The 10,938-nt window shown below is 54.1% G+C and overlaps 1 protein-coding gene across 6 annotated transcripts in view; it reads right to left on the minus strand.

Annotated features, from left to right (window-relative positions):
* The window catches only part of PDGFRB (platelet derived growth factor receptor beta), a 45,990-nt gene extending 35,669 nt beyond the window's left edge, over window positions 1-10,321 (minus strand). For 3 of the 6 annotated variants that reach the window (XM_063604677.1, XM_034960773.3, XM_063604678.1), the window contains exon 1: window positions 5,821-10,321. The gene's annotated coding sequence lies outside the window, so the exon portion shown is untranslated. Of the gene's footprint in view, window positions 1-3,915; window positions 3,967-5,820 lie in introns of all 6 variants that reach the window. The other 3 variants (XM_063604679.1, XM_008954451.4, XM_034960775.3) reach the window with 3 other exon arrangements.
* Window positions 10,322-10,938: the final 617 nt, after the last annotated feature.

The following is a 10,938-nucleotide window of genomic DNA, read 5'->3' on the forward strand; positions in this document are numbered from 1 at the left end:
CATCTCTACATGCATTTATTTATCTAGTGATTATTTCACTATCCATTCAGCAGATAGGCCCTGGGTTGGACACTGATAAGGACACAAATACAGGTGAGATGGGAGCCACCCACAGTCCACCAGGTCAAACCTGCACTTTTACCTTCAATGCTCTGGGCCAGGAGGAGCCAGGGCTTCTGTGACATGTTTAGAAAGCAGAGCCCTACCCCTCTAAGGCTAACTGGAAACCCTGCCCCACCCTATAACCACTGAGGCTCAGCCTCAGAAGTGAAGAAGCTGGTGGTGTCACTGCCCTTGGGTTTCCACTTCTCAGAAGGGAAGGTAACAGAGCAGCAGCAATGAGGATGTGGCAAAACAGTCACAAGAAGCATGGTAGGAACTCTCAGGGGCTAAGGGCAGAGCTGGATGGACCTCTGGGGTCCATCCCTTGGCTTCTCCCCACTTTATTATAAGAGGAAACTATGATTAGAATGAAGAAGTGGTATGGCCAAAAGCTCGGGGGTCCAGCAAACCACCCAGGAAGATTCCCATTTCTTGTTGGGACGGCTTTGCTCCTTTTCAGCCCATAGCCCAGACAGACCTGGAGGCTGAGCCCTGAACCACAGAGGTGGAGCTGGGTCTCTCCAGGCCTTCAGAGAGATGGTGGAACAAAGGCGATCCCAGGTCCCAGGCTCAGCGTCATCACCAATGATCTGTACGGACCTTAGGTGCAACCCTTCCCCTCTCTGGACCTTAGTTCCCATCCATACAATAAAGCAGTTGGATCAGGTGACCCCCAAAAGTCCTTTTCATCTCTGACATTCAGGAACTTTCAGACCCCCTGACCCTCCCAAGGGACAGCCCTCTCCATCACAGGGCGGAGAAGCTGGTACCTCTGGCAGATAAAAGGTTTCAGGCACCTGAGACATCAAATAGCCCTGATCTGAACTGAGGAGAGGAGGGGATTTTAATGCGGTTAAAGCAGTACACTTTGATTTTCAGCCTCCTGCACCAGGCTGGGGGTGGGCTACCCCAGGAAGCATGTGGTGGATGTAGGGGGCGGGGGCAGGGTGGGCTCTGGGGCTAAGGCTTGGAGGTTCAGAAAGACTTTATCCTGAGGATCTGGGCCTGAGGGCTCAGGAGGGATGTGAGGTGGGCTTCCACACTGGAAGCAACAAGCATGCGAATTTCACACCCACTCCCACCAGAGGTAGGTCCCTGTGTCCATTCCCCCCCTCACCTCTGGATCCCATCACTCATCTGGGCCAAAGCCTTGCTTCCTCTTGAAATTAGAGCATATGAGGTTTGAAAACGCAGCACTGGAAGAGACCTAAAGGGTTACAGCATCCACACACAGCCCCTAGTGGGCCTTCCTCCCCGACCCTCCCTGCTCAGTATCCCAGGAAAATGGGCATGTGGGAACTGTAGGAGCCCTCTGAGCTCCTCAAGAAACTGAGCACGTTAAGGGGCCACACTAATCGTCAGAAAGTTCCTCATTGTTATTGCAGGTTAAAGTTTTCCATTAGTGGTCATCGATCCTGACCTCTTTCTGTAATGTGTAGAAAAAGGGTAAGAAAAAAACCCTTTCATTGTGAAATTAAATATGCATGATCCCTGAGTACACAGCAAGGCTTGTGCAGCTGCCAGTCTGGGCTGGCATGGCTTGGAATCCTGAAATTGTTTTAGGGCTGGAAGAAAGATTTACCATCATCTGGGTCAACCTCCTTGTTTGACTGATGGGAAAACTGAGGCCCCAGAAGGGAACGATTTGTGCACAGTCCCATAGGGTTCTAGGGTCTGATGACTACCTCTGGAATGCTGAGGGCCCCCACAGCTGAGGCACATTCTCAGGGTTTACACTGGATCCCCAGGGGCATCCCAGGCCCCATCCAGCCTCTCATCAAGGGGATCTGGAGTCAGAAACACCCAGGTGCAAATCCCAGCTCCGCCACTTCCGAGCTGTGGGACTTTAGGCAACTGACTGCGCACTTTCTCACCTGTAAAATGGGGAGAGTTTAGCTGGGTGCGGTGGCTCACGCCTGTAATCCCAGCACTTTGGGAGTCTGAGGCAGGCGGATCACTTGAGGTCAGGTAGTTCAAGACCAGCCTGGCCAACACGGTGAAACCCCATCTGTACTAAAAATATAAAAATTAGCTGGGCATGGTGGTGCACACGCCTGTAATCCCAGCTACTTGGGAGGCTGAGGCAGGAGAATCACTTGAGCTTGGGAAGCGGAGGTTGCGGTGAGCCAAGATCATACCATTGCACTCCAGCCTGGGCAACAGAGTGAGACTCCATCTCAAAAAAAAAAAAAAAAAGTGGGGAGAGTTTATATATCTAATTTTGAGGTTGCTGTGACGGTTTATTTATTTATTTATTTATTTATTTATTTATTTTGAGACAGTCTTGCCCTGTCGCTTAGGCTCACTGCAATCTCCGCCTCCTGGATTCAAGCAATTCTAGTGCCTCAGCCTCCTGAGTAGCTGGGATACAGGTGCGCGCCACCACGTCTGGCTAATTTTTGTATTTTTAGTAGAGACAGGGTTTCACCATGTTGGCCAGGCTGGTCTCAAACTCCAGACCTCGGGTGATCCACCCGCCTCGGCCTCCCAAAGTGCAGGGATTACATGTGTGAGCCACCGTGCCCAGCCTCGATGGTTAAATTAATCCAGTAAATATTTATTAAGAATGTCCTGAATGCCCAGCATGTTCCAAGTGCTGAGGAATACAGCAGCAACTTTGAGGTAACAGATGTAAAGCACAATTGAAGTAGACACAGAAAGTGCTAAGAACGAGTTGGTTCCTGTTATATCATCATGCTCACACTGCTTCCCAGCTGAGGTGCTACAAGCCCTGACCCTGGGAAGGGGCCCAACACCCCTTCCCTTCCCTCCTAACGCTCTGGGTCAGAAGACAGGGGGCACCAAAAAGATTCCCATTCCAAGAACCCACTGCCCACTGGGTTCTGAATCAAATGCAAGAAATGGGTGGGCATTTCAGAAGACCTTTTCATCCCTTTCTCCCTTCCCACTGCATTCAGCAGCAGCCTGTTCTGAGCCAATGCCCAGAGCACCCTCCTTTAGCCTAGAAGGCAGCTGGTCTCAGAGTCAGACTGTGGCCTGTGCCTGGAGGACGGACACGGATCTTTGGAACATACATGGTGTCCAGGTCCCTTCCGTGGGCAGAGCCTTTTGCAGGTTGCAGATTAATTTCACAGCCAAGTGTTCCAATGCAGGAGGCCAGGAGAGCAGTGGTTCTCTCAGCCAGTGGCCAGAGGTCCAGCTGTGAAGTGCAGGAACTGTGGTAAGCACCTTGCCAATGCTGTTGTCTCATGGAGCCCACACACGGTCCTGCTGCTCACAGAGAAGGAGATTGAGGCCCAGAGAGGCAAGGTGCTGCCCCGGGGTCACACAGTCAGCCAGAAACTGACTCGGGGTCAATGCATAGTCATCTGATGCCCAAGCCTGGTGCTGGTTACCCACAGCGCTCACTGCCTCCCAGCTACAGAAGGAGCCCAGAGATGGGATGTGGGGGGTCTGAGGTTGGCCACACGGTGGATTTAAATCGAGCCAGGGCAAGCACTGGGTCTCCTGACTCTGGATCCACGGTGCTTTCCACTGCCTGCCCCACATCTGTGGGCAATTATAAGTCCCAGCTCTTCTTCCCGCAGAGGAGGGGGGCTGCTGATAACTGCTGTCTGGGAGGAGGGTGCTGACCAGATGGTCTCTTTCCTCTCTCAAGACCAAGCCAGGGCCCGGGCAGACCTTGGAGCAGTCAGACCTGAGGCTGCACTTTCTGCTGGGGAAGGTGCTGAAGCCAGGAGCAGGCTCTGCAGGAGGATGGAGATTCTTCCCTCTGACTGGGAGCTTCCCGGGGAGCACGAGGTAAGCCTTTAGAGTCAGGCAGACTTCAGCCTAAACACCACCTTAACTCACCGTATGGCCCTGGGAAAGTCACTTAGCCTCTCCAGATCTCAGCTTCCTCATCTACAAAAAGTAGGTAATAACATTGATTTCAAAAACTTGCCATGAGGACTCCAAGGTGTGTGAAGTACCAGGCTCTATGCCTGCATGAGGTAGGTGTTCAGGGACTGTATGTCCCTGAAGGCTGTGGATTCAGGGTCTCCTGCTTGGAGACAGGGGAGGACTGCATGACTTCAGAACTTGTCACTAGAGGCCTCTGTGCAATCGGGAGGTCACAGAGGGAAGCAGAGATACTCCTCCCTGCTTGCAATGGAGGAATGCTGCCTGGAGTAGCCACACGATGTCCTGGAAGGGCACCTGTGAGAAGGCTGGAGGCCTGGGTTCTAGTCTCACACTTGGGAGCAGAAGGTCTTCAGTGAGCTCCTCCTCCCTTTCACCAGGACATTTTTTCAGCCGCACTGCCTATCCAGGGCTGGGCACTTGGGGCAGAGCACAGGATGGGGAAACCTTAAACCTTTCCCCAGCAGAAAGTGCGGCCTCAGTTCTGACTGCTGGGGCCTGAACAATCTCTGATGAACAAACACAACATAAACAGATCACCAACAGGGGAGGGCCAAGTAACATGGCTTCAGCACAAAGTGCATGGCTAGCACTTGGAAGACAGGAAGAACCTAGGAAGGCTGCCTGGAAGAGGTGGTGTATGGAATATCCCTGAAAGAAAAGTGATGAGGAAGGGCATTCCAGAAAGGGGGAAGAGGGAGGGCAAATGCCCACAAGCAGGATGGTGCGCATTCCTTCTGGGAATTCTGGGATCTGACTGGCGGGAACAAAAGGCCCAAGTTTGGAGTAATGGGGCACGGGGAGATTCCAACCTCTCCAGGCTGTGCCACTTACTAGCTGTGTGGCTACAGTTATGTGGCTGCGTGAGCCTCAAGTTCCTCATGTATAAAACGGAGGTAAAAACATTCACTGCCTCTGGGGTTGCTGGTGAGCATTACATGAGATCAGTCTCATAAAGCACTCAGCACAGTTGCGGCGTGCAGTAAGTGTCAAGCAGTGGCAGCCTCTGTTAGGAGCTGGGACTTTCTCCAGGCACTGGGGAGCCATAGGCGGATCCTGGGCAGGGAGGTGGTGTGATTGGATTTATGCTTTAGAACGGCATGGAGAAGGGGTAGAGTCCAGAAGGAGGGAGACAACGAGGAGGCCTGAGCAGCTGCCTGGGACCAAAGGAAATGGCCCAGTGGCTGACCCCTTCTTCACAGAGGAGCCCCCAGATCTGACAGCCAGGTCCCAGCCCCCAGACCCAGCAGCATGACCGCTAGGGGGTTGCCATGGCCGCCCATCACCCTCGAACTTTCCTAGCCCTCAAACTTTTCTAGCTGCTGGGGGTTTAGAAGGATATCTTAAGAATCTAGAAAATTTGCAAATCCATTTAAATCCCCAAAGGTTGCCTGGCGGCTGACTGGCCTAAAGCCAGACTGATTCTTAGAAACAAGGCTTGGGCCAAGGAACAGCGGCTATGGTCCTGAGGTCCCCAGTCCCCTGCTTTCTGTGTACCCTGCCTACCTTCTCCCAATTCCCCTCTCCCGCTCTTCCCAGCTCTCCTCACTCCCCATTGACTGTGCTGTGCTTTGGAGGCCCCCAGTCAGCACCCAGAAACCCCTGAGGATTGTTTGATGAAGGCAGGAGCAGCAGGGATGATGAGGTGGAGGCCACTCACCCCAGAGCAGGGGAAAGGAGAAAACTGGCTCCTCCAGCCCTGACATCACCCACAGTCTCCCAGCCTCCTCTCATCTTGTTTTGTTAAAAATATCTTCCCTTTTTTTTTTTTTTTTTTTTTTACCTACTCGAAGAGATGCAGGTTAGGGCAAAGGGACAGGGCATGGGGCTGGGGTTCCCACTTTTTCCAGCACTTACCTTGCTGCTGATGGCTTCTGGTGTGGGCACAGTTCCAGGCTCTGGACAGTCACCCCCTCCAGGAAGTCCTCCTTACTGCCCTCTCCCAGTTATCAGAAAGACTGCTGGTCCCAGAGTGGGTAACAGCTGAGTAGAAGGACAGGCAGGACCGGTGCAGGCTCCTGAAGGCTCAGGAGAACAGAGGGATGGAGGAAGGGGGCTGCTGCAGGGGAGAGGAGCGGCCCAGCTTCGCCTCACTCCCCAAGCATCCTTTGGGAGGAGCAGAGCCGCCAGAGGGGCCGCCCTGGGTCTGGCTGTCTGCGTTGGGCAGGGCGAGCGCAGGCTGCTGCTGGGCAGCAGGGCTGAGGGGCCGGCTCTCTCCTCCTCCTTGTTGATCTCCTCTCTGGCTCCAAGTTGCTCACAGAGCGATCCTGGGTCCCAGATAGGGCGGGCAGTCACTGCTGGCTGCTGGCAGCCTCAGGAGCTCACACCACTGTGGGCTTCCATGCCCCCCCACTTCCCCCGCCACTTTGGGGGAAAGGCTGCAGGGTGGCTTCTGATTGGCCCAGCTGGGAGAAGGGGGGGCGGCGGGGCAGGGAGGGTGGACGCGTGCGTCTGTTTTCAATTTCAGTTTTTTTCCCCCTCTCTCTTTCTTTTCCCCCAAGTTTCTTGTTTTTCTTCTTTTCCCTCTGCTTACTCCCTCCCATCGCCCGTTCGCTCAGGATGTGAGGGGATGCTTAGAAATTCCACAGCCCACGCCAGCCGCCGGCTGCTGAGTCACTTTTGTCAAAGACTGGCCTCGGCCCCACTTTCCCGATGCCCATGTCGGGTGGCGGCCTCCCCTTGCCATGGCACGCAGGGAGATCATTGCTCAGTGCCTCAGTTTCCCCATCTGTAAAGGAGACTCTGATCATCTCTGTGGTTGATTCAGTCAACCTTCATTCATTGAACAAGCATACTGAGCACTTAACTACATTCTAACACTGTACTGGGTGCAGGGAACACTAGCAAGACGTGGTCCTGACCTCAGAAGCACCAGGCTAGTGAGCAAGATATTCATTGGGCAAGCAGGTGCCCGGTGGGCAGACAGGAGGCTGAGAGTGCATTTAGAAGGACCCCTAACGGAAGCCTGAGAGAATCAGAGAGCACTGCTGAGAAGAGGTGACATGGAGGAGATGGAAAGATCCTCCAAGATGATCAGCCATTTTTCAGAAGGACAAACCAAGGCCCAGGGGTGAATTGGCACAGAGAGGGAATGTGATTTGGTCAAGGTCATCCAGCACAGATTGGATATCTCTGGATATTGACAGATACATTCCTTTTCACGTCTCAAAGCCCCTGGGGTGCAAAGAGAGGATTATTTGCCCCATTTTATAGATGGGGACACTGAGGCCCAGAGGAGCAAAATAAGCTTCCCAAGCTTACGCAGCAATGGCAGAGCTGGGGCAGAACTAGGTCTCATGAGACACATGATGGAAGAGACACAAGTCATCTGACCCCCACCCGAGACCCTTATTCCAGTGTAGATGAACCCCCTGCCCTGCTTTCTTCCTAGGTTCCCCCTGTGGCTCTTTCATTCAGTCACTCAACAAGATACTTTCTTTTTTTTTTGAGACGGAGTCTTGCTCTGGAGTGCAATGGCGCAGTCCAGGCTCACTGCAACCTCCGCCTCCCAGGTTCAAGTGACTCTCCTGCCTCAGACTCCCAAGTAGCTGGGATTACAGGTGCACACCACCACACCTGGCTATTTTTGTATTTTTTGTAGAGACCGGGTTTCACTATGTTGGCCAGGCTGGTCTCAAACCCCTGACTTCATGATCCACCCACCTCAGCCTCCCAAAGTGCTGGGATTACAGGCTTGAGCCACCGCACCCAGCCTCAACAAGATACTTTCAAGTATCCGTTTTGTTCCATTTCCATTCTCTGGCTCTCCTTTCCTACCAGGGTCTGCCAAGACTCCTCCAGTTCCCCCAGCTGGGTCTCTTCTTCCACCCTCAGCTTCTCAGATCAGAAGACATCTCTAGTTACAGACTCCTAGCCCTCAGATGGCAAAGGGCATTATTTTAGAAGGGCATATAGAGTGGGCTTACCACCCCTGCTCCCACTACTGCACCCACGGGGCAACTGAATTCCAGAGGGTGAAGAAAGGTGTCCCAGGTGACACAGGTAGAGGCTGGCTCTGCCCTCCTTCCCTCTGCGCCGCTAAGTCTTTCCTCCTCAGCTTCCCCCAGGCCCCTGTTCACAGAGCAGAGGATTTGCGTGAGCTGGGATTCCATGCCCACCACAGTCAACTATCTTGCATTTCTTGGTCTAGTCCCAATCGGGATTGCCCAGCAGAGCATCTGGGCTGGACCACATAGAAGGAGAAGTGTTCTCAGACTGGCTCCCAGCCATGGGTTGGGGACCATAAGAGTACCCCGAGAGAGGGGGCCTGGCCAGGTCTTTGTGGCAACAGGGAAATAGGGGAATGTGAAAAGATCCCACAGGCCACAAGGTCAGGCTTGCACAGGGATTTCTTGTGCCCAAAGATTCCGTCAGAAATTTACGACTCCCCTCCTAGCATCTGCCTGGGCCATTCACCTCTGAATCCTTGGCTGACCCTCTGTAGCCAGGCCAGCCTGGGGGAGGCCACGAGACACACCAACCCCCTAGTCCCCAAAGAAGCTAGTCTGGGAGTCAGAAGACCCAGCCACAGATTTATCAGGAGAACTTGAATAAGTCCCTTGCCCTGCCTGAGCCTCGGTTTCCCTATCTGTACATAACAGTTGTGGACTCACTGTGCTACAAGGCCCTTGGGATGGTCTGTCTGCAATTTCCCTTAGAGCTGGACTCTAGCAAGGGAGAGGAGGCTGGTGGGCCCTAGGGCAGGGGTACAGCTGGGGCCAGAGATGCAGCACAAAGGGGAGGGGCAGTTGGCGGTGGCTCCCCTGGGAAGCTGGCGGCCTCCAGTTTCCGGCCAGCCCAGCCGTCCTGAGGCCCATCTGGAATTACTTAGCCCCTACTGCCATTAACCCTTGGTGGGCACCAGGACTGTCACTCCTCCTCTCAACTGAGATATGGGTGGGAGGCACAGAGCTACAGGGAGCACCCCAGGGCACTCACCAAGGGGCAAAATTGTCATGATTGACAGAGGAGGTTGGAGAGCTAGAGATAGAGCTGGGTTCGAATCCCAGCTGCTCCAGTTTCAAGCTACATGAGCTTAGGCAAGTCACTTAAACTCCTGGCCTTGGTTTCCTCCTCTGGAAAATGGAGACAAGTCAAAGACTGATTCATAAGACTCTTCGGTTTGTACAAAGGACTTAGTACATTGCCTCGAAGTGTACTAAGTGTACACTATTACTGAAATAGTGAGTTTCCTCATTCGAGCAGCATTCCATCACTGTGTCTTCCTGGGCGGAGCCCTCCCTTTTCTGAGTCTTGGATTCCCCTTGTGCACTCTGCCTTCAGCGGCAATGGACGGGGCACATGGGCAGTGCAGCACCATCACCCTGGGGTGGTCAGCATGGCCCCCAGCCCCACTGTGGACAGGACAAGCTATGAACATCCTCACACCTACACAGATACTGGGAACCCAGTCCAGCCTTGGACAATGCTGTCTTGGGGAAGCCTGGGCTGAGAGTAGGTGGGCAGAGCATGGAATGTGGGGAGCCCTGCCTGAAGTGGACTGGGATGGGGTACAGTGGGAGAGGGGGGCTCTGGGCCTTAGGGTTCCACACTGCCTTCCCCCACAGCACGGTGGCACCCTCAAGAGTTAAATGTCTGGACTCTGATGTTGGCAGCTCCAACCCAGCTCCACCACTTCCCAGCCATGTGACGCTGGGCGATGATATGACCTGAGCTCTCTGAGCCTCAGTACCTTCAACTGTGAAATGGGGACACATGTGCCTACCTCACAGGGTTGTGGAGAGACCTGAATAAGCCATGCCCACAGGCATTTTGTCAAGCCCTCGAGCAAAACAAGAAAGTGCCACAAAAGGTGACTGATCCAGCTGGGCGCGGTGGCTCACGCCTATAATCCCAGCACTTTGGGAGGCCAAGGTGGGTGGATCACCTGAGGTCAGGAGTTTGAGACCAGCCTGGCCAACATGGAGAAACCCAGTCTCCACTAAAAATACAAAATTAGCTGGGTGTGGTGGTGCATGCCTGTAATCCCAGCTACTCGGGAGGCTGAGGCCAGAGAATTGCTTGAACCCGGGAGGCAGACGTTGTGGTGAGCTGAGATGGCGCCATTGCACTCCAGTCTGGGCAACAAGAGTGAAACTCCGTCTCAAAAAAAAAAAAAAAAAAAAAAAAAGGTGACTGATCCTCAGGTGTTACCAAGAGCTGCTGTCATAGAAGTCCACCATCAGGGCTGGAGGGAAGCTCACCAACATGCTCATTTCACAGCTGGTATGACTGAGGCCAGTGATGGAAAGGAACTTGTGCAAGGCCTTGTGATGTGTCAGCCACAGACTGGGACTGGAACCGAGGCTTTCTGTCTAGACTCATAGGCCCATGCTCTTCCCCAGAGGAGGGAACCAGGCTGAACAGACCCCCGTGCTAAGACCCCCCTCCCCCACCCACGCTTGTCAGAGCCGGAAGTTGCTGCTCTCAGTGGGGCAGGGGGAGGGAACCGGAAAGGGAGCCTGAGTGGGAGAATTCCCAGGAGGCCGCTCAGCCCTCACTCAGGCAGGCCAGCGGCCACCACATCTGGCTCTCCCACGCTCCCGGCTCTGCCCCCACTCCCAGGCTCCCCAGGCAGAGTTGTGGGGTGGGGGTGGGGGGTGATGAGGAAGCAGCACACATACCCCAGGCGCTCACACAGTCATCTTAGACGTCAGGACCCTAAGATATGTCCCTTCTGCTGGCATGGACACTGAGGCCCAGAGAGTGGAGGGGACTTGTCTGAGGTTCACGGTGGGGCTGAGGGAAGCTAGAATACAGGACTCCTGATCCCCAGCTCAGTGTCCTTCCACCCATGCATGCCCTGAGCAGAGCACGTAGATCCTTGTGCCTGTGGCTGGGGAGCCAGAGAGGCACAGACCGGGAACTGTCCCCCTACCTCCTGGACACTCAGTGTAGTGGCTTTCTGAGTGGGCAAAAGACCAGCAGGGGCCTTGGGCCACATTCCCTCCCTAGATTCTTAGGACTGTCTTACTG

This window comes from Pan paniscus, chromosome 4, assembly GCF_029289425.2.
Source record: "Pan paniscus chromosome 4, NHGRI_mPanPan1-v2.0_pri, whole genome shotgun sequence".
Classification (NCBI taxonomy): Eukaryota; Metazoa; Chordata; class Mammalia; order Primates; family Hominidae; genus Pan; species Pan paniscus.